At 42.6% G+C, this 26,553-nt stretch overlaps 1 protein-coding gene across 3 annotated transcripts in view; it reads left to right on the top strand.

Moving 5' to 3' along the window:
• The window catches only part of ELOVL5 (ELOVL fatty acid elongase 5), a 103,010-nt gene that overhangs the window by 12,420 nt on the left and 64,037 nt on the right, over positions 1–26,553 (top strand). The window contains exon 1 of one of the 3 annotated variants that reach the window (XM_049894420.1): positions 778–1,055. The exons of 1 other annotated variant lie outside the window; for it this stretch is intronic. The gene's annotated coding sequence lies outside the window, so the exon portion shown is untranslated. Of the gene's footprint in view, positions 1–777; positions 1,056–26,553 lie in introns of those variants that run through there. One more of the 3 variants, XM_049894429.1, reaches the window with a different exon arrangement.

Here is a 26,553-nt window from a genome sequence, read left to right as displayed (position 1 = left end):
ACACTTACATGGTAAATATATAAAAGAATAAATTTGCCTACGTTAAATGGTTGACTGTGTTGGGTCGATAGACAAGGAGTAGGAGAAATTCAGCAAGAGGGGCACAAGGAGAAAGGTTCAATTTCTGGGTCTTGAGCTTTTGATGGGGAAACCTAGGATACTAGGATGATGAAGGCCTTAAACTACCCAAATACCAATGAAATGCAGCAAGGATCTTCTATTTGTGCCCTAAACCTCTTTTGGGTTAAGTGCTTCAATTTGTGTAACTGAAAAGGCATCACTTCCTCCATCTTTCCTTCAATTTACAAGACTTTGAAATAATTTCTAGAGTAGGAAAAAAAGTTTCCTCTAAGGAAAAACAAGACTTCGTAAGAAAAATACACGGTAAATCTATCAACAAGAAAGTTAAGCTTTTTTGCTGCCCTATCTTGTTCAACTGTAGAGTTGGCTCCGGTGGTCTCCGAAGGCATTTAACCCTTTCAGCCAAGGCCAAGGAGAACTGGATCCCTTTCAGAACCACAGAGAAGATCGCCAGGAGGGTGAGCTTCAAGCGACCAGAAGCGGCCAGATAACGCCACGCCTGACATTAAGAAAATCAGACTTCAGGGCATCAGGAACTTCCCTGCTGCTATTGCGCAGGCTCTGCGTTCCACGCAGGCTTATTAGGAAGAAAGGGGGATAAAACGGCCCGGAGGCACGTGAACCCGAGGGGACCAACCCGGGCCTCCGCTTCCCTCTGTGTCTGATACTGGAATTTACAATCACGAAAGTTCTATTGTCTCGCGATTGGCTCCGGGGCCGCATGACATCATAGCGCTTGATTCATCCTTAGGATTCCGATTGGCTGGCCGCGCCATTGTGACGTCACGGTCAGCCCACGTTCTGATTGTAGTTACAGCCTTCCTCTTCCCATCGCGGTGGTTCCTCGCTGCAGGTCCCTCCCTCCTACATCCTCTTCTGCTCGGCGTGACAGACTTCAAACGCCGGCTGGCCGCGGACTCGTGCCGCCGCCTCGCCTTGCCGCTGCTTCCAGCTTCTGCTCCTGCTGCCGCTTGGTAAGTGGTAAGCAGTCAGCTCCGGGAAACTTGGCTGGGGGCCGCCGCTCGGCCATGACACTGACGCGAGCGCGCGGCTGGGGCGCGGGGGCTGCGCACCGCCGTTGGGTCCTGAATGTGGAGCGAGGACGAGCTGCCCGCGCGGCTCGCGCCCCGCCCGTGCGCCGGAGGTGCCTGGCGCCCAGCTAGCGCCAGCCTGGCCCGCGTCGGGGGCCTCAGAGTTTCCGCCGTGATGCTGTCGCACCTGTTCGGCGGGTGCAAGCAGCAGCCGGGCACTTTTCCGAGCTGACAGGCGCCGGGGGTGCACAACGTGAGCTCCGAAGGCGGCAGGATGGATGGGTTTTTGCATGCGAGTCCCCCCCGCCCCGCTGGGATGAATTCTCTGGTGGGAAGGTTCAGGGAAGCGCCCTCGGAGAATGCTGCCTCTGGAGGGACTAAAACCTGGCCGAGTTCGGAGAGCCTCTGCGGGGTCGTGGGTTGGGTCGACCCTGGGAACCGAGGTGCGCCCGCCCTCGCCCCGCGGTGGAGCTCGCAGACCCGGCGGTACGGGGTGCATCCGACCTGTTCTCTTTCTCCTACTCTATCCGCCGCTACCGACCTTCGGGACCTTCCTTCCGCCCCGCTGGGGGGAAGCCCGTTTGCCCGGGATCACTAGTTTTTTATTAAAACCAGTTAACCGCAGCCCTCGGTACTCGGAAGGGGATGAGGCGGGTGAGAAAGCGTGAGGGCGGGGACTCTGAAGCGACCGGGGCGGCCCTTTTAGGAAGTCCGGGAGGGGAGAGGCGGGAGCGGCTCTGGGCCAGGAGAAGCCGCAGGAGCACATTTGTTGCAGAGTTGTAAAGAAAAGTGCCCTGTTACTATTTCCCGGCAAATAAGGCTCCTTCCCCGCACTCAGTCCTCGGGGTGGAGGGAGTAATGCCTAGAGCAAGAGTTGTTCTTTTTAAATAACGTGTCTTGCAATCATTCCGTGCTTTTGCACTTAAGGATAGTGGTTCCCCGCCTTAGTGATTGATGGTGAATTAAACTCATTTCCTGGTTCCTTGATTGTAAATTTGGAGAATGAATTTGGTCGAGTTTGAGGGATCCTGTTTGGGAGAACCCAGTGCATGACTTAGAAGATGGGCTGGGGAACGGAGAAGTGACAGTGGGGAGTAAGCAGCCTAATTTATTTCATAGCGGGACCCGTGGCAGGAAGTACATTATAGGGTTATACGGAAGAGATGTTGTTACTTGTTAGGTTTTGTAGCTAGTTCTTCTAACCACTTGTATATGCTAACTTGCTGGCCTGCACTTGCAAAACGGTTGAGCATCTCAGCCAGCAGCTTTTGGTGCAGAATCTACGGATCCAGAGAGAGCTGGTTTTGCATTAGATGGCTGTGGACTAATACTTTTACTTTTCCATTTACGGTTAGGAGACAAGTGGATCCCTTTTTAGTCAACTCAAACACTACCTGGGATTCTCCAGGAAAGCTCCTCACCGGGAAGAGAAATGATTTCCCTTTTAGATTCTTGGCTCAAATTATAACTTCTCATTGCCAAGAATTTTTGTCGTACTGTTTCTCTTTTTTCATTCGCTTTTTCTCCTCCAATTTCTAACTGAAGACAAAAGGGAAAATGTTATTGACGGTTACAGGTGACTAATGTTACAGAATGTAGGATAGAACTTTGCAGAAAAGTAAAAGTAGAAAGCATATTGAAATTTGATTGTCCGATCTTTCAAGGAAAATACCTCCTAACTTCAGACACTGTTCTCAGTTTCCTTGTTTATAATATGAGGGTCCATGTCACAGAGACTTGTTAGACTTCTATGGATTTTAAGAGATGATACAGATGAAAATGCCCAGCATGGGGTCTGTCAGACAGCGGTTTGATAAATGTTTCCTTCTCTTTTATTTCACTTCTTGGAGGAAGAGTATGGTTTAGGGGAGGTGACAAATTAAGCTCATGAATCCCCAGAAGAATACATTCAAAAATGGTTTGCGCAGACACTGATTCCAGTATCCCTTTGAAGTCATTTTTGAGAATAAATAATTTCTTAGGATCAGCAGAGCTGCTTCTTTGGTCATTGACTTTAAGTTTTGTACGTTTGATGTTTGTAAGAATCTTTTTTTCCCCTGTCACTCTTTTTCTCTCTTTGCATAATCATTGCTTATCGGTTTCTAGAAACAATTTTGTTTCTAGAAGTATCTATCCTTGTGAATTTGAGTCATACAATTCAAGGCAAAATTACCTTCTTTTAGTGTAACTTCGGTGCTGTGGCCAGAGTTTTACGGCTTTTGTTCTCAGCCCCATCCTGTCCTACCTCAAAGAACTTTTAACTATTTTCGTTTATTCCTTTGTGCCTGCCAGCTCTTCTATTACCAGTGGAACAACTTTCCCATTCATTAACCATAAATAAGTTTTTCCTTGCTTGCACTCAGTTTCAGGTATTATTGATGTGAACCCTTGCTGTTGATGAGCTAAACAATGGTATAGTTGTTTTCCTGTGCATAATCTTTACACTATCCCTGTGAGAAGTTTTATCCCTCATCTTTTTTTTTTTTTTTTTTTTTAAGATTGGAGAACTAAGGCCTAGAGACGCACAAGTGACTTGCTGAAGTCTACATAGCTCTGTCCCCTACAACATAACCTGGTCCTTTGTCTATCCTGGTACTACTGTGATTATTTGTTCAGTGGGCTATGTTACTTCATAAAATTGTACCTTTTTTGTATGACATAAGGGCCCATCTTCAGACCATCCAAAATTAACAACTTATCATCTCTCAAAATTGCCCAAAAATCTGTCCTTCCTTTTTTAGGCCGTGCTTGATTCATTTTTTTTTTTTTTTAATATAAATTCATTGACTTGTCAGTTATTGAGTGTGTGTATTGAGGGGGAGATGGACACAAAGATAAATAACATGATTTCTGATTCCAAGGAGCTTCCAGATTTGGCTAACACTTTAAGTCTTTTACACCCATATTTAATCTACACATTGAACCAAAAAGGACTCAGAAGCAAATCTTTGGGGGACTTGGCTAACTACATCTGGGAAAGCTTTATTGCGGAGCCATCTGTGTTAAGTACACCAGCACCTAATAGTGCTGAGTTGTTCAGGATGCTTTGGGTGCAAGAAACAACTAACCTGACTCAGGTGGGCTTAAACAATCATCTGACCTGAACAGTCCAGAGGGCAGGACTTTCGCTTCATTTCTCTGAGGTCCTCTCAGGTGTGGATTGTGTCCTTAGTTAGATTTTGCAGGATGGCTGCCAGCAACTGTCTGGACCCCCTGCCATCAGCTTTGCCTACGTGGTTGGGGGTGGTGGGACGGGACCTTTCCTTCCAACCACTTTCCTTAGAGAATTTTTGACCTTGATGTGATTGACTTAAGCCTTGGTTACTTGGAGCAATGGAAATCTGATAACTTGGGGCTTTCCCAGAACCAGGGAAGGTGGGCTTAAATCTCACCTCATCTGTCTGGCTGGACGCCTACAGGGAGGGCCCAGAGGCTGTGAGGAAGTTAGCCACAGTGCCTGCTGCAACTGCCTAGAGGATGTCAGCACTGAACAGATGACTGAATTAAACAAAATAGAATTAAGTCAGTACTTGAGTTTAGCCTTAAATTTCATAAAGGAATCCTAGCTGACAGGGAAAGATAAAAGGGCAGGAATTCTAGGAGAGAGGGAGTTTGGAGACTAAGCAAGTGTGGACTCATTAGGCAATTAGGAGTAGCCCAGTTGGCTGAAACTGGTAAAGAGGGCAGAAGTGGAAGGAAAAGTTTGAAAGGCAAGTTGTTCGTCATGATAATGGCTAACTCATATTGAGCTGTTATTAATGTGTCAGTCCCTGCACTGAGCACTTTACATGGTGTGATAGTTAATTTTTTTTTTCACTATTTTTTTTTTTAATTTTTATTGAGCTTCAAGTGAACGTTTACAAATCAAGTCAGTCTGTCACATATAAGTTTGTATATACCTTCCTTCATACTCCCACTTGCTCTCCCCCTAATGAGTCAGCCCTTCCAGTCTCTCCTTTCGTGACAATTTTGCCAGCTTCCAACCCTCTCTACCCTCCCATCCCCCCTCCAGACAGGAGATGCCAACACAGTCTCAAGTGTCCACCTGATACAAATAGCTCACTCTTCATCAGCATCTCTCTCCTACCCACTGTTCAGTCCCTTCCATGTCTGATGTGTTGTCTTCGGGAATGGTTCCTGTCCTGGGCCAACAGAAGGTCTGGGGACCATGACTGCCGGGATTCCTCTAGTCTCAGTCAGACCATTAAGTATGGTCCTTTTGTGAGAATTTGGGGTCTGCATCCCACTGATCTCCTGCTCCCGCAGGGGTTCTCTGTTGTGCTCCCTGTCAGGGCAGTCATCAGTTGTGGCCGGGCACCAACTAGTTCTTCTGGTCTCAGGATGATGTAGGTCTCTGGTTCATGTGGCTCCTTCTGTCTCTTGGGCTCTTAGTTATCGTGTGACCTTGGTGTTCTTCATCCTCCTTTGCTCCAGGTGGGTTGAGACCAATTGATGCATCTTAGATGGCCGCTTGTTAGCATTTAAGACCCCAGACGCCACATTTCAAAGTGGGATGCAGAATGTTTTCATAATAGAATTGTTTTGCCAGTTCACTTAGAAGTCCCCTAAAACCATGGTCCCCAAACCCCCGCCCTTGCTCTGCTGACCTTTGAAGCATTCATTTTATCCCGGAAACTTCTTTGCTTTTGGTCCAGTCCAATTGAGCTGACCTTCCATGTATTGAGTATTGTCCTTCCCTTCATCTAAAGTAGTTCTTATCTGCTAACTAATCAGTAAAAAACCCTCTCCCACCCTCCCTCCTTCCCCCCCCGTAACCACAAAAGTATGTGTTCTTCTCAGTTTATACTATTTCTCAAGATCTTATAATAGTGGTCTTATACAATATTTGTCCTTTTGCCTCTGACTGATTTCGCTCAGCATAATGCCTTCCAGGTTCCTCCATGTTATGAAATGTTTCACAGATTCGTCACTGTTCTTTATCGATGCGTGGTATTCTATTGTGTGAATATACCACAATTTATTTAACTATTAATCCGTTGATGGACACCTTGGTTGCTTCCAGCTTTTTGCTATTGTAAACAGAGCTGCAATAAACATGGGTGTGCATATATCTGTTTGTGTGAAGGCTCTTATTTCTCTAGGGTATATTCCGAGGAGTGGGATTTCTGGGTTGTATGGTAGTTTGTGATAGTTAATTTTATGTGTCAACTTGGCTAGGCAATGGTTCCCGGTGGTTTGGCCAAATACTAGACTAGTTGTTGTTCCATAATATAATCTAATGTAATGTAATCACTTTCTGTAATGGAGTCAATCAATTAATCAGTTGGAGGGGGTGTTTCCTTAGGGTGTGGTCTGCCTAAATAGATATTTTGGCAGAACTCTCAATTCTGCACTCTTCCTGATTCCTGACCCACCAGTCTTGGGACACAGCCTATTGAAGTCTCCAACCTGCTGCCCCACCTCCAGATTTTGGACTTCCCAGTGCCCCCGCCCCTCCGCATCCTGTGAACCACCAGGAGTCTCCAGCCTGCCACCTGACCTATGAATTTTGGACTGGGTAGCCCCCTACAATCTCACGAGCCAGCCGGAGTATCCCACCTGTCTTCTGACCTACAAATTTTGGACTTGGCAGCCTCCACAATTGCGTGAACCAGTCCCTTGAAGTAAATCAGTCTCTCTCTCTGGTTCTGTTTCTCTTGAGAACCCTGAATAAGATGCATGGATTTATTTCAGTTACTATTAGTTTGTATTATGAGTATTCCCACTTTATAAGTGAAGAAGTTTAGACACTTGCCCACAGTCACACAGCATTCCAGCCAAGTCTTGACCACCTATCCTGGCCCCTCTCTGAACTGGAAGGAGCATTATGAGCTCTGTGCTCCTGGGATATGAATCTTGTTGTGGTTTGTAGGATAGGCTGGCATGGACAGAGGTTAGGAATGTGGGGAATGGCTGGGAGGCTGGGAGAGGAGGCCAGGGCAGTGATAAGGCCCAACCTGGAGCAGACTGAAAAGAACTAATTGATTGTAGATTGTGTCCAGGGTAGGGTTATACGACCTGGGGACGGATGGATTCCGGAGCTGACAAGAGGTAGCCTAGTGGTAGGTTCAGAAAGATGGCATCATAAAGGGGGAGGCAGGAATTCCAGATTCCAGATGGCCAACATCTGCCTTAACTACATTTTTGTTGCCTTCTGCAAGTACAGGTTTTGGCCATATTTAATGCATCCTCATGCATGCGTTTTTTTCCCAGTTTTTCACGTACCTGGGTAGGGATGCAGCTTTAATCGGTAGCATCTTAAAACTGCCGCACTTTTCCACATTTAACATTACTGAAACTGGGATGCTTCCCGCATCTTTCTGTGAAGTATGGTTGATGAGAAAAGGAAAGCCCCAGTATTGCTAAAGCTCACACAGCCAGTTGTTGGCAGAGCCAGGGGTAAGAGCCACAGTTTCAGGGCCATTGTTCCTCCATCAGCTGGGTCACCTCAGTTTGCATAATAGATGTTAAAATAAACATAGCCTCATGTTACAGGTTTTTGGCAAAGCAAAAGCATGTTTGTCTATTCATTGAAACCAAAGTAATTTTGAGAAGACTGGAAAACATGGCTATTTGAGTAGAGTGTCCTCGTTCTTATATAGAACCTCATTCTAACTTGCCACCAAGCATGAGAAAGTCTACTCTTAGACTTTGGTCTCTTTTTCTTTAAAATGAGGAATTAAACTGCTAAGGTGATTTCCAAGTCCCATTCAACAACTAAAATTTTTTTTTGTTTCATATTTGCCAAGGGCAAATCCTTTGTTTCTTTTTGACCAGGAATGGAGATTGAAAGTTGAGATCATTTAGGTCTTAGAAAGGAACATGTCAGAGTCAGAGGTTAGCAGGCTTTCTCTTTAAGAAGTTTAAGACATAGCCACTGGAGCTGTTCTGGCCTAGCAAAGTGAATTGTTCAGGAAAGAAATCAGACCTAATTTTGACTTTTCGGAATGGAACCCCACACCCTGAGTTGAGCCTATACATGTTATTGTTACCAAACTAGTTCCTGCTGGACTCCATCCAGATGTTTCCTCCATGGGAACATTTTTAGTGGACTTCTGTGCATTTGTTTTTAGAATTGTGTGGCCTGTGGATTTAAAATATTCGTATTTGGTGAGTTTTTAGAAAGACTAAACCCCCACCTTCCCCCTTCCCCTGCCACTTCTGTCTGAAGTACCAAAACCAAACCTGATGCCGTCAAGTTGATTCCGACTCATGGCGACCCTATAGGACAGAGTAGAACTGCCCCATAGGGTTTCTAGGAAGCTCCTGCTGGATTAGAACTGCTGACCTTTTGGGTAGCAGGTGTAGCTCTTAACCGCTGCGCCACCAGGGTGCCTGTCTGAAGTACCAAACCAAAAAACCAAACCCAGTGCCATCGAGTCGATTCCGACTCATAGTGACCCTTCAGGACAGAGTAGAACTGCCCCATAGAGTTTCCAAGGAGCACCTGGTGGATTCAAACTGCTCACCTTTTCGTTAGCAGCCATAACACTTAACCACTACATCACCAGGGTTTCCAAAAGTACAGTTCTGTATAATTGCATCTGGACAATAGTATGTATGCCTTGTAGCTTAAGTTAGACTTTTGTACCTTCTGTTTTGATGTCTTCTTGATGACTGCGATTTAGGGAATAGTTTTCTTGTTTATTTTAAGATTTTTCTCTAGTACTGTAATGCTCTCTCTAAATGAGAGGGTAACCATTTCTTAAAACCTACCTGCAGTTTTAACTACTGTCCTTATAGTTTTACTAGGTTAACACCCTCATGCTGGTTACAGTTTCCATCTCTATTAAGTCCCAGCTTTGTCCCTTCCTTTTCCCACTGTCAATTTCATCCTATCAGACCTGATCTCCTATAAGTCCATACTAAACAGATCTAATTAAAGCCATGCTGGAGAACTGGCCACTCAGGTCTTTATTTTATCTAAGCTATTCTGAATCCAGAGTACCTGTTCCGCCTTTTGCCTTGGCACAGCAAAAGCTGTTCCAAAAAGATTGTTATGAATTTCTCTTTCCCCAAAGAATAGTTCTCATGATACCAAATTCAGTAATTATTCATTTGCTTCCCTGGGAGTTTGGCAGTGTTGTATATGTCCCTGGGGGTAGTGTTCAGGGTACTTCTGCTTCAGTCTTTGGCAGAAAAAGTAAATTACTTTAACATTTACAGAACTTGCTGATATGGCCATCTGCCCTATTCATTACTTGACGTGCACATCTGTGACAATTTGTGTTTGCTTCTGACGAACTTCGAAGTATTTATCTCTACTGTTGATCTGAGGTCTTTGAAGCAATCAAAGCTGTAGGAAGCAGACTCAAAGAAGACGCCTTTCAAGTTAGTAGCCAACTTATGGGTGAGTAAGGAGTCCCTGGGCTCAGCTGCTAACTGAAAGGTTGGAGGTTTGAGTCTACCCAGAGGTGCCTTTGAAGAAAGACCTCGCTATTTACTTCTGAAAAACCAGCATTGAAAATCCTGTTGTCATGAATTGAATTGTGTCTTCCAAAAATATCTGTCAACTAGGCTAGGCCATGATTCCCAATATTGTGTGATTGTCCAGCATTTTGTCATTTGATGTGATTTTCCTGTGTGTTGTAAATCCTATCTCTATAATGTTAATGAGGTGGGATTATTGGCAGTTATGTTAATGAGGCAGGACTCAATCTGTAAGATTAGGTTTTGTCTTAAACCTGTCTCCTTTGAGATAAAAAAGAGAGAAGTGAGCAGAGAGACATGAGGGACCTCATACCACCAAGAAAGCAGTGCCGGGAGCAGAGCACATCCTTTGGACCCGGGGTTCCTGCGCCAAGAAGCTCCTAGATCAGAGAAAAATTGATGACAGGGACCTTCCTCCAGAGCCAACAGCGAGAGAAAGCCTTCCTCTGGAGCTGCCGCCCTGAATTCAGACTTTTAGCCTACTAGACTGTGAGAGAATAAACTTCTGTTTGTTGAAGCCATCCACTTGTGGTATTTCTATTATAGCAGCTCTAGATAACTAGGACACCTGTGGAGCACAGTTCTGCTGCAGCACACCTGGGGTTGCCATGAGTTGGAATTGACAGCACCTGGTTTCTGATTAAGTCATTCTACCCCCTTGAGACTTCAGGTCCTATCTACAACTTCGAGGTGATAATACCTGTGCCTACTTCAGAGAGCGTTTGAACAATCGATACTAACATGAAAATTAAGTAGGACTTCGTATAATGAGTTAGGTAAAATCCTTCAATTGTATAGGTAGTCACTGAAGCATAGTTTATAATAGCAAAAGATTGGAAGAGTCAATAGAGTAAATGTCCACCAGAAGAATAAATTATGGTACAGCTGGACAGTAGAATACTTTGCAACTGTTAAAAAGAAAGAGGCTGTTCTGTGGGTACTGAATACAGTTGCTCAATACCCCGTAACTGGCACTTTTCTAAAGTACTCGACGTATATTCGTTTTGGCCTCAAAAGAACCCCATGAGGAGGGGGTACCCTGTTTTTATTGCACTTTTACAGATGACGAAATTAAGGTACAGAAAGATTGTCACTTGTCCAAGGCTACACAGCTGGTAGACAGCGGAGCCAGGATTCAGACTGGAGCAGGCAGGCTGCAGAGTGCTCTTGGCCACCAGGCTCTGTTGCATGATTGTTAGACCTAAATAGTTATCTTGGAATTTGCTGGGGCTCTAGACACAGACTCAGAGGAAACAAAGCTTCTTGATTATCATTGTATAAATCTGGGAGGTTGACAATATGACCAACATAGGACTTTTGTTGATAGTAACTAAGCAAAGATTTAGACAAAGGAAGCTAGTGGGGGAGTAAGATTTGTGGTCAGTCCTTGAAAGGGTGACCTTTTATTACTTCCCTGAGTTCTTTTTTAAATATGTATTCTGAACTTGTGTGCCATCGACTCGATTCCAACTCATAGCGAGCCTATATGACAGGATAGAACTGCCCCATAGGGTCTTATTGCCAGGTCTTTTCTCCCTCAAGGCAGCTGGTGGGTTTGAACCACTGACCTTTCAGTTAGCAGCTGAGCCCTTAAACCACTGTGCCACCATGAGCCTAAGTCTCTTATGAGCCTAAGTCTCTCCTTTTTGGGGCCATCAGAAGTGCAAATACAGAAGAGCCCTATAATTACTAGTGTCAGAAATCAGTATTCAAAAGGCCACTTGCTGATTGGCTGGACTTGTGTGAATCTCGAGGGTATCCAGCATTAGTTTCCTTACCTGGGCCGCAGCCCCACGTGGGTTTGATTTCCAAAATAAGTAAGTAGGTAAGACCTGAGAGAAATGGCTCCAGATGGTCTAGTTTCCTCTGGGTGGAGGTGTAGGTATTGAAAATATCTACTAGGTCATTCCCAAAACAAACCTTGTTAAGGGCTGTGCTGGACCAATGGTATTTGTTCCCTACCACCTTCAGCTCTCTTGGGATTTGTAGACCCTTTCAGAACGTGTTTCTGTCTGGGTGTGGGCCACTGAATCTGACAACATTCTGATGGCTGGAAATATCATAATTCCTAAATAAAAAAATCACAAAATTCACAGAATGACTTACGTTAACATGAAATCTGACCAGGTGACCAAATAGTTGTTGATTTAGGCACACTCTATAGAAGAAATGAATAAATGATTATTACCAGTTGTGTTTAAGGAGCCCTGGTGGCTGGTGGCACAGTGGTTAAAGTGATCGACTGCTAGCCTGAAGGTTGGTGGTTCAAAACCACCAGTGGCTCCTCCGGAGACTGGTAGTTGACTTCCGTAGAGATTTACAGCCTTGGAAACCCTGTGTGGTCACTGAATGGGAATCGACTGACGGCAGTGGTTTTGGTTGGGTTTTAGGTGGTGCAACAGTTAGGCCATCAGCTGCTGTAACTGGAAGTTTGGACGTTCGAACCCAGCGGATGATCGACTCCTGTAAAGATGGCAGCCTAGAAAATCCTATGAAGCAGTTTTACTCTGTCACATGGGGTTGCTTGTTATTGTTGTTAGGTGCCGTCGAGTCGGTTCCAACTCATAGGGATCCTATGCACAACAGAATGAAACACTGCCAGGTCCTGTGCCATCCTTAACTATCGTCGTTATGCTTGACCCCATTGTTGCAGCCACTGTGTCAATCCACCTCGTTGAGGGTCTTCCTCTTTTCCGCTGACCCTGTACTCTGCCAAGCATGATGTCCTTCTCCAGGGACTGATCCTTCTGACAACTTATCCAAAGTATGTAAGACGCAGTCTCACCATCCTTGCTTCTAAGGAGCATTCTGGTTGTACTTCTTCCAGGACAGATTTATTCGTTCTTCTGGCAGTCCATGGTATATTCAGTATTCTTCACCAAAACACCACAGTTCAAAGGCGTCAGTTCTTCTTCAGTCTTCCTTATTCATTGTCCAGCTTTCACATGCATATGATGCAATTGGAAATATTAGTCTTCAAGGTGACATCTTTGCTCTTCAACACTTTAACGAGGTCCTTTGCAGCAGATTTGCCCAATGCAGTGCATCTTTTGATTTCTTGACTGCTGCTTCCATGGCTGTCGATTGTGGATCCAAGTAAAATGAAATCCTTGACAACTTCAATCTTTTCTCCATTTATCATGATGTTGCTCATTGGTCCAGTTGTGAGGATTTTTGTTTTCTTTATGTTGAAGTGCAATCCATACTGAAGGCCGTGGTCTCTGATCTTCATTAGTAAGTGCTTTAAATCCTCTTCACTTTCAGCAAGCAAGGTTGTGTCATCTGCATAATGCAGGTTGTTAATGAGTCTTCCTCCAATCCCATTCCTCATATAGTCCAGCTTCTTGTATTATTTGCTCAGCATACAGATTGAATAGGTATGGTGAAAGAATACAACCCTGATGCACACCTTTCCTGACTTTAAGCCAATCAGTATCCCCTTGTTCTGTCCGAACAACTGCCTTTTGATCTATGTACAGGTTCCTCATGAGCACAATTAGGTGTCCTGGAATTCCCATTCTTCGCAATGTTATCCATAGTTTGTTATGACCCACACAGTCGAAAGCCTTTGCATAGTCAATAAAACACAGGTAAACATCCTTCTGGTATTCTCTGCTTTCAGCCAGGATCCATCTGACATCAGCAATCATATCCCTGGTTCCATGTCCTCATCTGAAACCGGCCTGAATTTCTGGCAGTTCCCTGTCGCTATACAGCTGCAGCCGTTTTTGAATGATCTTCAGCAAAATTTTGCTTGCGTGTGATATTAATGATATTGTTCTATAATTTCCACATTCAGTTGGATCACCTTTCTTGGGAATAGGCATAAATGGAACTGTTCCAGTCAGCTGGCCAGGAAGCTGTCTTCCATATTTCTTTGCATAGACAAGTGAGCACCTCCAGTGCTGCATCCATTTGTTGAAACATCTCAATTGATATTCCATCAATTCCTGGAGCCTTGTTTTTTGCCAGTGCCTTCAGAGCAGCTTGGACTTCTTCCTTCAGTACCATCGGTTCCTGATCATATGTTACCTCTTGAAATCGTTGAACATTGACTAATTCTTTTTGATATAATAATGACTCTGTGTATTCCTTCCATCTTCTTTTGATGCTTCCTGCGTCATTTAATATTTTCCCCCATAGAATCCTTCACTATTGCAACTCGAGGCTTGAATTTTTTCTTCAGTTCTTTCAGCTTGAGAAAGGTCGAAGGTATTCTTCCCTTTTGGTTTTCTATCTCCAGCTCTTTGCACATGTCATTATAATACTTTACTTTGTCTTCTCCAGAGGCCCTTTGAAATCTTCTGTTCAGTTCTTTTACTTCATCAATTCTTCCTTTTGCTTTAGCTGCTCGAGGCTCGAGAGCACGTTTCAGAGTCTCCTCTGACATGCATCTCAGTCTTTTCTTTCTTTCCTGTCTTTTCAGTGACCTCTTGCTTTCTGCATGGATGATGTCCTTGATGTCATTCCACAGCTCATCTGGTCTTCGGTCACTAGTGTTCAATGCATCAAATCTATTCTTGAGATGGTCTCTAAATTCAGGTGGGATATACTCAAGGTCACATTTTGGCTCTCGTGGACTTTCTCTGATTTTCTTCAGTTTCAGCTTGAATTTGCATATGAGCAATCGATGGTCTGTTCCACAGTCGGCCCCTGGCCTTGTTCTGACTGATGATATTGAGCTTTTCCATCGTCTCTTTCCACGGATGTAGTCAGTTTGATTTCTGTGTGTTCCATCTGGCAAGGTCCATGTGTATAAAAAAAAAAAATAGTCACCATTTATGTTGGTGAAAGAAGGTATTTGCAATGAAGTCGTTGTTGGTCTTACAGAATTCTTTCATTCGGTCTCTGGCATTGTTTCTGTCACCAAGGCCATATTTTCCAACTGCTATGGGGTTGCTTTGAGTCAAAACTGAGCAAATAACACCTAACCACAATAAGATTGTGTTTGCTTTTTAAAATGCAACATTGTAACAGGCTTTTTTTTAAAACACATTTGAACTCTGCCTCTCCCTCTCATTCATCATAGAACCCAAACAACAGTTAAAAATATGGGCCATTAGATTGAGCCTTAAAAAAAGGGAAATACATTTTGATGTCACATGCCTTATTTACATTACACAGGTTTGAATTAAAATCTTCTAAGACATTTTCTCTTGGGGGGGGGGTGGCATAACTTATATTTGTTAATTATATTTCTCTATCCTTTTAAAATTTCACCTGAGGGTATAACACTGCCTTTGTGTATTTTGAGCAAATTAGCTCAAAGAACTTGGTAATTTATTTTGAATATTCAAGTAATCACAGTTAAGAGACTGCAATCAGATAAGAATTATAAGTAGCTGCCCATAGCAGAAAATGTTGATTAAAAGCCTCTTGAACGTTTGTCTCCCACATATTTGCATTTGCAGTCAGTTGAATTTGATGTTTAGGATATGACTGAAGTAGAACCTGGCATCCCTGCTCTTTAAGGGAACAATTTGAAGTAGGTATGGTATAGTATTTTGATACCCATAATCTGTCGTGGCCATTGATTATCTTCTCTACAAGAATGTTTCATCCAGGAAGGTGGTGGTTCTGTGAAACAGATCAGAGCTTCTACAAAGAGCCCATAAAGAGAGTATATTAGGATCTCCAAGTCCTTAGGAAAATGCTTTAAAAACACTGTGGTTGCATTTTCAGAGCAGCTGCTTTGTGTTTACTTTCCAAGTAGCAGTAGGGTTTGGAATAGGCTCACTGACCCTGAAGGGAGTTGACTTAAGACCACAATGCACAGTGAGGTAGGTGCTTTTAACTGAGTGGTACAGAGAGCTTCAGGCTTGAGGGAGTCCTGTCGGTTCATTTTATCATCTTTGTGAGAAACAGGGTTGGCATATTTTAAAGGGCCTCCTAAAGTTCAAGATTTAGGTGAGTAGTTGCAAAATACTATTCAAAGACTGATCTCACTGGGTAATCTACTTGCCCCTGGTTACAGGTATCCAACTACCCACTCTTCCATCCATCCGTCCATCCTAAATCCAGCTGTTTGAGCTCCAGACTCATAACTTCTCATTAGTTAGGTTCGCCTGGGTGTCTCACAGACCTCTCTCTTTTGTTGGCCAAACTGGTCAGGAGCATCACCATCCACCAATTTTCCCAAGCTATCAAGCTGGGAGCAATGCTTGGGTTCTTCTCTCTTATCAACATTCCATTCCCACCGCCCCAAACCATCAGTTACCAAGTACTCTGACCATTCTAGCTCTTCTTTGTCACCCTCCGTTGCTCTGGAATCATCATTTACTTCCTGGACAACTACAGGTTCTTTCTGGTTCCTTTCTGGCTCTCCCCTGTATTCTGGTCCCTACTCTGTTGCCAGAGTGGTCTTCTGACATGTTAGTAGGATTGTCTCATGCCAGTATAAAGACCTTCATTTACCCCTTTTTTTGGACCATCCTCGATCCAGCTTGTATCCTGCCACTTGCTAGCCTGCGTCTTTTACTCTGAGCACACCAGAAACTTGAATTTCCTCAGATGCACCACTTTTGCGCCCATCTCCACTTCACACATACTGTATTTGGATGGCTTCCTCATCAATTGCCCCTACCCCAAACAAACAGAACAAATGCAAAAGCAAACCAAAATAAGGGCAGAAAATGCCCTGTCCTTCATAACTCAAACCCTCACATCCTAGAACCTTTGATCCTTTTGGCTGTGTTAGATGTCCCACTCCTTTCTAGCTGTATAACCTTGATCATAATACCTAATCTCTCTGTGCCTCAATTTTCTTCTTAAAATGAGCTCAACTAGTGCTTTTCTTTTCTTAGCTACTTAAGAATTAAATAGGCAGTACCTGCTTAGTGCTTTGCCCAGGGTTTGACATGTGGTAAGTTTGTCTCAGTGACTTCAGTGTCTACAAACTATCTGGCATGTAGTAGGTATTTAGCAATTATTGGTATGAATGTCTCTCTAAATAAATATGAACCTTTCAAATATAATCAGTTCTATAATCTGGGCTGATGGCTGTCTGAAGCTGCGTTGGTCTTGATAGCCTGGAATCCTAAGAATATATAATACTCTACTTCACAGATGAAGGAACTCCTCCCGGGCAAGGGACTCTGGAAGACTGGTTTCCCCTGTCTGCTTTTCTGCTTAGTGTTCTTGTTGCATCTGCATCCCCATCCTCCAGGCTGAGGGGGTAGAGCTCTCAAGTGATAGAAATTACTAGACATCCCACCTGCTCAGGAGCAGAGGTTGCATGTGCTGTTGTTTTAAAAGGTCTTGCTTATTTGCATATCTTGTGGAGCTTTCAGGTAGAATATGCCAGGAATAGACCATACTGGTGGCATTCTGCCCAAGGAGAGAACAGTGAACTCTGGCGTCTAGGCATCCAACTATTCCATTAAAAAAAAAAAAAAAAAATGGAAACTGGCATTCTTTTTTGACCTTATTTTGATTGGCAGCCACCTTAAGCCCCAGGTTAAAATAGACTGTATAGGTTGGACAGAACCTATCTACTTCATTAACCACCCATTAAATCCATTGCCCTTGAGTTGATTCCGACTCATAGTGACCCTCTAAGGTAGAGTAGAACTGTCCCATGAGGTTTCCAAGGCCGTAATCTTTATGAAAGCAGACTGCCACATCTTTCTCCTGCAAAGTGGCTGGTGGGTTGAAACCACCTACCTGTCGGTTAGCAGCCAGGCACTTAACCACTGTGCCACTAGGGCTCGTTACTTCATTAACCAAATGGTCATTAATTCATTGGTCACTCACACTCAATGTTGAGCACTTCTGTGTGCTACCCTCTGCCAAGAAGTGTGGCTCCTACCGGGACACATGACAGTACACTTACTGACAAAGATTATACTCCAATAGGAGAGATGAGGTTTCCACTTTAGTCAACAGGTAATTCTTGGTACTGTGAATATGGTCATGTATATTGCAGTTAGGTTTACCTGGAAGTGATGGAAATCCCAAAATAATAGTGACTTACACAAAGTAGAGCTTTGTTTATCCCGTAAAGTCTGGATAGGCAAGGCAGGGCTGGTATAGCCCTTCATAGGATCCCTCTACTCTGCAGTTCATCAGCTTTAGAGTGTGGCCTCCATCCTCCAGGTGGCAGGATGGAGGAAGAGACAGAAGAGAGGGCAAGAGGCCACACTTGATACGCTTTCTCTTAGGAAAGGTTCCCTGAAACTGCCCTGGACAATTTTACTTATGCTTCATTGGCCAGAACTTAAACACCTGGCCACACAAGTTTGCAGGAGAGGCTGGAAAATCTTGATTTTGGGTAGCTGTGTGCAGCTTAAAGTCCTGCTATTGGATATAGAATTTGGGCAACAACCATCAGTCTATCACATGTAGTGGACAAGATTGACCATCCCTACCCACAAGGAGCTCAGGTAGAGGACACTGAGAAATTAACAGATGTTAATGGTGAGGACTACGAGACGGTAGTCTAGGGTGGTTGGAAACAAACAGGATGGACACCTAAATCAGACTGGGAGGATCAAGAAAGGTTACCGGGATGAAGAGACATTTAAGCTGAGCCTGAAGGATAAGAAGAATCTGGTAGAAAGAGGAAAAGGGACGAGTATTATCCCTGCAAAGGCTCTGAGGCAAGGGAAGCAAGTAGTTGGGAATTGAAGGTGTGTGTGCGAAACTGAAAGTCAAACTGAAAGAACACCAGAGATTGAGGAGTTTGGACATTTTCCTAAGAGCCTTTGACCAGTTTTGAGCAGGTGAGTAACCTAGAAAGATGCTTTTTGGGGCGGGGAGACCACAAGACTGGAGGCAGGAAAGTTCATTAGGAGGAGTACATTAATCCGGGTCAGACATGATGGTGTCCACAACTAGACATTGTATTTGGGGATGGAGTGAAATGGATACAAATCCTATAAATCTCATAGAGCTTAAGAACTGGGAAATAATTTAGAAGTACTTTGGCCTACCTTTTCATTTTATGGATGGGGAAACCAAGATTGAGAGGGTAAACATCTTGTGCCCGGGGTCACACAGGTAGCTGCAGAGCAACCCCAGAAACTTTCTCTGTCCACTTTCCTTTATGTCACTACTGAACGTGCTAACTTTAGAGAACAGGATATTGTGGATATTCAGAGAAGGCAACCTCACTTCTGGCAGGGAAAGTAATATGTAGAAGGTAGGTGGCATTTAAGCTGGGCCTTAAAGGAGGAATACAATTTGGACAAAGAGTGGAGGCAGCCTGCTAGAAAGAGCAAATTATGTGCGAACAGATGTGCGTAAGTCCAGGATGTATTTGGGTACTCCTTAGTTCTGCAGTTTGAGTAGAGTACCAGAGTACTTTTAGAAGTCTAGTATATGATAACGCTGAAGACGTATTTTGAAATTTTATGAAGGGCTTTAATATAAGGAGGTTAGACATAATTCTTTAGACAATGAAGAGCCAGTGAGTGTTTTGTATCAGAAGAGTAACATGATCTTGACAGCAAAATCTGCAGTTTTGTTTTTTAACTTTTGCTTGTCCTACCCTGGTATCAGTAGGTTGTGGTCAGTGGAAAATGGCCTCCCAAAGATGTCCATGTCCTAATCTATGGAACCTGTAAATGTTAGGTTATAGGCAAAGAGGAATTAAGGTTGGAAATAGGATTAAAGTTGCTAATCACCTTACTTTAAAATAGGGATGGTCTCCTGGTTGGTCCAGTATAATCACAAACCCGAACCCATTGCCGTCTGGTCGATTCCAACTCATAGCGACCCTACAGAACAGTAGAACTGCCTCATAGAGTTTCCAAGGAGCGCCTGGTAGATTTGAACTGCTGATCTTTTGGTTAGCAGCTGTAGCTCTTAACTGCTACGCCACTACGTTTTCCAGTATAATCACAAGGGTCCTTAGATGTGGAATAGGGAGGCAGAAGAGAACCAGAAAGATGGCAGCATGAGAGGGACATGACCCAATATTGCTAGCTTTGAAGATGGAGGAAGGGACCATGAGTCAAGAAACAGTGACAACTTCTGGAAGCTGGAAAAGGCAAGGAAACGGATTTCCCCTAGAGCCTCCATAAAGGAATTCAACCTTCCGACACCTTGATTTTAACCCAGTGAGACCTATTTTGGATTTCTCACCTCCAGAACTATAAGATAATAAATTTGTATTTTAAGCCGCTACGTTTGTGGTAATTTGTTACAGCAGCCATTGAAAACTAATACAGTGGTCAGTGTTTGTTTGCAGAGTGGATGAGAGCTGTGCTTAAAGAAATTAATCTGACAGATTTATATATTAGATGAATTGCATAGGAGGAAGTTCTGTGTTCCACAGAAGACAGTTCTGGAAAGAGGTGATGAGGATCTGAACCTGTGTGGTGGCAGTGAGACTAGGGAGGGGTAGTGGGTGGCCAGAATTGCAGAGCCATCAATGAGACCCAAAGCCTGGGTAGCCTGGTGTCCAGTGTAGGGTGAGCGGTCAAGTGTGCTTTCAAAGCTGGATTCCTGGGAAGGGAGGCATATGGGGCTAGTAACAGAAATAAGGGAATCAGAAGGAAGAGAAGATTGCAAGGGAAGGGTGATGGATTTGGTTTTTGGCTTGTTGAGTTTGAGGTTCAGGAGTACCATATGTAGGTGGAGAGTGATCAAATGGAAACTGGGCCTTGGAGTTGAGATTGGGTGATTCAGGATTGGGTATTATTGGTCATGACTTATCTGTACACTTTCTTTAAATTTCCCCAGTGAAGAGACTCAGCAACACTTTAAAAAAAAAAAATCCAATAACACGTTTCTTAAAACTAGGAAATTGCTCCTAATGTTTAAATTATTTTTGCTCTAATTTGCATTTTGTGTACCCTAACATTTTTAAAAATAAAAGTGAGCTAATACTGAATAATTATTGTGCGCTGTCAAGTCGATTCCTACTCATAGCAACCCTGTAGGACAGAGTAGAACTGCCCCATAGGGTTTCCCAGGGAGTATAGGGTCGCTATGAGTCAGAATTGACTCAAAGGCAGTGGGTTTTGGTTTGAATCTTTACAGGAGCAGATTGCCAGGTCTTTTCTTCCATGGAGCAGGTGGTGGGTTTGAACCCCTGACTTTGTGGTTAGCAACTGAACACTTAACCACTGGGTTACCAGAGCTCCTTAAATAAATAATGACTAAGTTAAAATAAACTAAGTAGAAATAGCATTTTATGGGCCAGCCTTTGTATATTTTACCCTGTGCTTCAAGGCTTCTTCCCAGAAGCCTCTGTGGCCCTGGTTGGTCTCCTCCTCACCCAGCGGTCACCCTGCATCACACACTCCTACCAACCTGTGGACCTGGTTCTTCACCACATCTCATCGACTGAGTTGGGGTGGGTGAAACCTCAAACAGAACTGGATGGCTTGTGCTAGAAAAAGGGAAAAGGATGCTACTTGTAACATTTTGTTTTTGAAAATATCAATTTGCCATTGTTTAGGGCCTGTTTATATCCTAAAAGTTTATGATTTCAGAATTCCTTTGTTCTTTATAATGAACCTGGTTCCAGTGATTACAGGCTGTTTCCTGGGAAGTAGGAGAGACCGTTTCTGAGCAACTGCATAGAATGTACTGGTGTTAGACCTTTTTTCCTCTAGTACCACATTGCCTCCCTGTCTACTGATGATCTCTTATGTCTTACTTGATTACTCTCCCTCCACCTGATGGTATTTGCAACACGTACAGTAATTTGTGCTTACAAGTAAAAAGAAAAATTTCTCAGTAAAGATTGTACTGAGCATAATTTAAAGTGTTTAAATCCTATAAAGATATGAAGTATGATTAATAAAGGAATGATTTCCATAAGGCCCATATGAAAACCACTTCAGTTACAACTACTTAACAGTTCATCCTCCAGAGAAGAAAATGAGATTGAAACAAGTGATCCTATTCATTCTAAGTTGGTGAACTAAACTTTCCGTTCCCCTTCTATTGCAGATTGAATCGTCCCCCCTCCCCACCCCCATATGTGTTATAAATCCTAACCCCTATACCCGTGGTTGGAAACCCTGGTGGCTTAGAGGTTAAGTGCTATGGCTGCTAACAAAAAGGTTGGCAGTTCAAATCCACCAGGCGCTCCTTGGAAACTGTGGGGCAGTTCTACTCTGTCCTATAGGGTCACTAGGAGTCAAATCAGCAACCGGTTTGGTGTTTTTTTTTTTTTTTAAATACCTGTGGTTATAATCCCATTTGGGAATGGGTTGTCTTTGTTATCTTAATGAGGCAGTGTAGGTGTAGGGTGTGTATTGAGTCCATTTCTTTTGAGATGTAAAAGAAGTAGATTAGGCGAGCAGAGATGGGGGAAGATAGATGCCATGCCACATAAAGGTCACCAAGGAGACAAGGCCCTTACCCCCAGCTAACAGAGAGAGCCTTCTCCTAGAGCTAGCGCCCTGAATTTGGACTTCTAGCTTCCTAAGCTGTGAGAAGGCCACCCATTTGTGGTATTTCTGTTGTAGCAGCACTAGATAACTGAGACACTTTTTTTACCCTTTTGATTGAAATAAGATTTATGTATGCTAAATCATGGATAGTCATTTACATTAATTACTATTCCTATAAAACAAAGCCCCCCAAACATCTGAAAGCATAAACCTAGTGCAACACGATTAGATCATAATACAGGAAGGGAGGGAAAAATGTTAGTCCTGTTCTTCAGTGCCTGTGGTTAACAAATATTTCAACTGTGTTGTCCGCTGTAGACATAATAATTCTTTTTCTTCCTTGAAATCAAGTTGTTTCCCTGATGAGACGGTCTCATTGGCTTACAGGGCATTTCTCTGTAATGTTTTCCAAACTAAGAAAGTAAATAGAACATTTTGTAGGAAGAGACCTGCAAATATCTGCTCTGTGATGGTGACCTAATGGTGATTGCTCTGAGCTCGGAGTTTCTTCATAACAGATGGGAATATGTAATGTGTACCTTTAACCAACCAAAACCAAACCCACTGCCATCGAGTCGATTCCGACTCACAGTGACCCTATAGGACAGAGTAGAACTGGCCCACAGAGTTTCCAAGGAGTGCCTGGTGGACTTGAACTGCTGACCTTTTAAAAGGTTAATAGCCGTAGCACTTAACCACTACGTCACCAGCGTTTCCAGTGTACCTTTACAACAAGTAAATGTTAAGCTTTGAGCAGAATGTTTCTCTCAGACACTGCTGCCTTTTAAATGAATTCTCTTGCAAGTGGTGAAATGCTTGCTTGGAGTGGTGAAATGTCACTCTCAAATTCTTGTTTTGGGGGAAAGGGAAATGTCATGTAATTTTCTCCCTTATTTTTTCATATTCATGTTCTCTTTCTCACACCCTTTTTCTCTCTCTGCTGACCTATTTTTCTTTCTGCAGCTGAAACTCCGCTTTCCTGCTAGTAATTTTGTTCCTGCACAGTGTTAAGGCCATACCTGTGACTCAGGCAGTGTTTAGAGGCACAGAGGCAAGCCCTGGGGCCAGCACTGATGCTGGGTGTAGATACCAGAGGCCCTTGGCTACAGCCTGCAAGGGATGATGCCTCAGACTCAGGGCAGGAAGGCTTACAGTCTGAAGGGACTGCATTTTTAAGTTTTGGGAAACTCTACAGTGCTGACTTGAACTGACTTCGATCAGCAAGATGAGTTAAAGAAACTAGTACCTAGTGAAAACTGAACAATGAGGGCGATTGGCCAGCAAATGGTAAGTGTAGTTTTTAAAAGATGTTTGTTGTGGCAAGTCGAAGTCAGGAAAATGAATTTTTATAACTCCCATGCTCTCTCTTTACATATATATACAATTCAGCATTTGTGCAGTGGTTGATAATTGAAGATACTCTTTTTGTACTACTACCTAGATTTAGCCACAGGCAACTTGATTCTCTCATTTTTTATGATTTGAAATTTTCGTTTTTGGTGAGTAAGAGTTTCCACAAGGAATGTCCTCCTCATTAGTGTCATGCTTTGGCCAAAGAAACTTTCAGAGTTTTGTGAAGCCCACGTTAGTAATGTGACAGTCAGCTCATTCCTACTTGGTTGTGTTGAGTTTCTCATTACTATACTACATATAATTTGATGAGTTAGTGGGGAACCAGTGTTAGGGATTGAATTGCCCCCCACCCATATGTGTTGCATATCCTAATCTCTATACCTGTAGATTCCATTTGGGAATAGGGCTTTATTTGTTAATGAGCCATATCAGTGTAGGGTGTGTCTTAAGGCAGTCACTTCTGAGATAGAAAAAGAGCAGATGAGGCACAGAAGCAAGGAAGGCACACAGGGGGAGAGATTGATGCCTGTGGAGATCACCAAGGAATCCAGGAAGAGAAGCTGAAAGAGTTAGAGGACAGAGAGAACCTTCCCCTAGAGCCAGTGCCCCAGATTAGGACTACTTTAACGAGTTTCTGTTCGTTAAAGCTATCCACTTGTGGTATTTCTGTTAACAGCAGTCCTAGATAACCAAGATAACCGGTAAGAACTTATTTCACAGAGTACTCCTGTTTATTATTTATGTTATTCATTATTGTTAACTGATTTTCAAAATGGCTATATTTTAACAAACTAAGTATTTGAATAATTGGTTTTTTAAACTCTTTGCACTCAAAATTAAATTTAACTCTTAAAGCCAAGTATCTAGACACATTTTTTTTTTTTTGAGGTATTATTTGGAGAATTTGCCTTTGAGATAGAAAGCTAAATTTATAATGTCTTTAGAAATAAAACCTGAAAGAAAAAAAAAATTCTATACACATTTTTTAATACAGCAGCTCTCAAACCTTTTGGTCTCAGGATCTTCACTCTTAAAAATTATTGAGAACGGCAAAGAGCTTTTGTTTATGTTGGTTATATCTATTGGTGATTGTCCTAATAGAAATTAATTTTAAATTATTTTACATAACAATTTTAATACGTTTTGAAATAACAATTAACCCAATACATGATAATATAAATTTTTCATGAAAAAAAATTTAGTGAAGATAGGCTTTATTTTTTACATTTTTTGCCAATTTCTTAAATGTTGGGCTTAACAGAAGATAGCTGGGTCCTCCTATCTGCTTCTGCATTCAGTCTGTTGAGATACACGTACATCATGTAGCCTATGGAAAACTTCCTTGTATAGTGGTAAGAATGAAAAAGTCAGTCAATCTCTTAGTAGTATTATGAGAATAATTTTGACTTGCAGAACCCTGAAAGGATCCCAGGGAACCCCCAGGGATCTCTGGACTACACTTTGAGAACCACAGTTCTGATGTGTCTTATTTATTGTGCTTTAAATAAAGACCACCCTTTTACTTTTTTTTTTTTTTTTACTTAGTTTCTAAAACACTGTCTTTTTAAGTTTCAGCAGCTATTACCTATTTCCTTCTACCTGATTTATTCCACAAGATAGCTGTATGTCAGCTACACCTTTGATTGTCCATTGGACTGATTTTGGTCATTTTATCAAACTCTAATATATCTGTAGCATACCCTACTTAAGTAGAACAATATATAAAAAATTTCATCACTGGTTGCTTGGGTAGGTGCTTTGTTGGAGGACTGTAGTAGTCGATTTTTAGAATGAAAATCAAAGCCGAGAGGAGTAAATAAAGAGATTAGGTCTCAGGGTGGTGTAAATAGCTTTTTAGATGTTCATTTTATTTTTTCATTCATCCTTTTCTCTCTTTGCTATCTATACATTATAGTGTTTTTTTGTATTTTTAGCTTGACTGACTTTTGAAATAGTTTTAAAGAGAACAAATTTATATTTTATTCATGCTTGTTTCATAGGTACCACTTGACGTTTTTCACGGTTGATTTTGGACAGTGCTTTTGTTTTAAATAAAAACTGGCTTCATCTGTGTCTTGCATCTCCACGTGGATTGAATTTATCCATTTGACCTTTCATTCCATGTGTTCCAAAAAGGGTCTTCTGGCCTTTTTAATATCTGATCATGTGGAGGTCTACTTTGGGGACTAGAAGATACAGTATTAACCCCTTCTTTATTTTACTCTGGAGAGTTCTGCCAAGGTATTTGTAACTTCAGGCTATGAAGTTATAATCCTGAATCAGGTAGCAGGATATATTGAGCTACTACTCTCTTTCCAGATAGTGAGATTTTACCAGTATAGGAGTTACTAGCCACATGTGGTTTTTGAGCATTTGAAATGTGACTAGTGTGACTGAGAATTGAATTTTTAGTTTTATTTTACTTTTAGTTAAATTTAAATAGCCATATGTGACTCTGTCTGTCTGATTGGACAGTGTAATTCCAAGAGCATCTGGCAGCTTTTTGTTTTACAGCTCATTCCTATGCCATTTCTAACTTCGTTTTCTTCCTGGCACATCCATCATTTTTATAAAAGCGTTTTTTTTTGTATCTTATGTATCAATTTTAGTGTGTCCTAGCAGGTAAATTTCTGTGTCTATGTTGTTGTTAGGTGCCATCAAGTCAGTCCTGACTCATAGCAACCCTGTGTACAACAAAACAAAACACTGCCCATTGTTGCAGCCAGTATGTCAATCCGTCTTGTCAAGGGTTTTCCTCTTTTTCACTGGCCCTCTAACTTACCAAGTGTCCTCCTCCAAAGACTGGTCCCTCCTGATAACGTATCCAAAGTACGTGAGACGAAGTCTTGCCATCCTTGATACTAAGGATCACTGTGGCTGTACTTCTTTCAAGACAGACTTGTTTGTTCTTCTCGCAGTCCTAGTTCAAATGCATCAGTTCCTGTTTGGCCTTACTTATTCGTCATCCAGCTTTTGCATGCATATGTGGTGACTGAAAATACCATGGCTTGGATCAGGGACACCCTCGTCCAAAGTGACTTGTTTGCTTTTTAACACTTTAAAGACGTCTTTTGCAGCAGATTTGCCCAGTGCAGTACGTCCTTTGATTTCTTGACTGCTGCTTTCATGGGTGTTGATTCTGGACCTAAGTAAAATGAAATCTGTATCTGTAGCCCACTTTATTGCTGAAAATTGAATTAGAGGGATGATGGAGACTATTGATATTGGCTGTTTTTTTTTTTTTTTAATGAGATCTCGAGATGGTTCTAGATGAGATTTGAGGGGAGAATAGGGTTAAGGGAAGGATTTTT

Source organism: Elephas maximus, chromosome 1, assembly GCF_024166365.1.
Source record: "Elephas maximus indicus isolate mEleMax1 chromosome 1, mEleMax1 primary haplotype, whole genome shotgun sequence".
Lineage (NCBI taxonomy): Eukaryota > Metazoa > Chordata > Mammalia > Proboscidea > Elephantidae > Elephas > Elephas maximus.
Note: the sequence above shows the minus strand (reverse complement) of the source record. Positions and strands in the feature narration are given on the sequence as shown.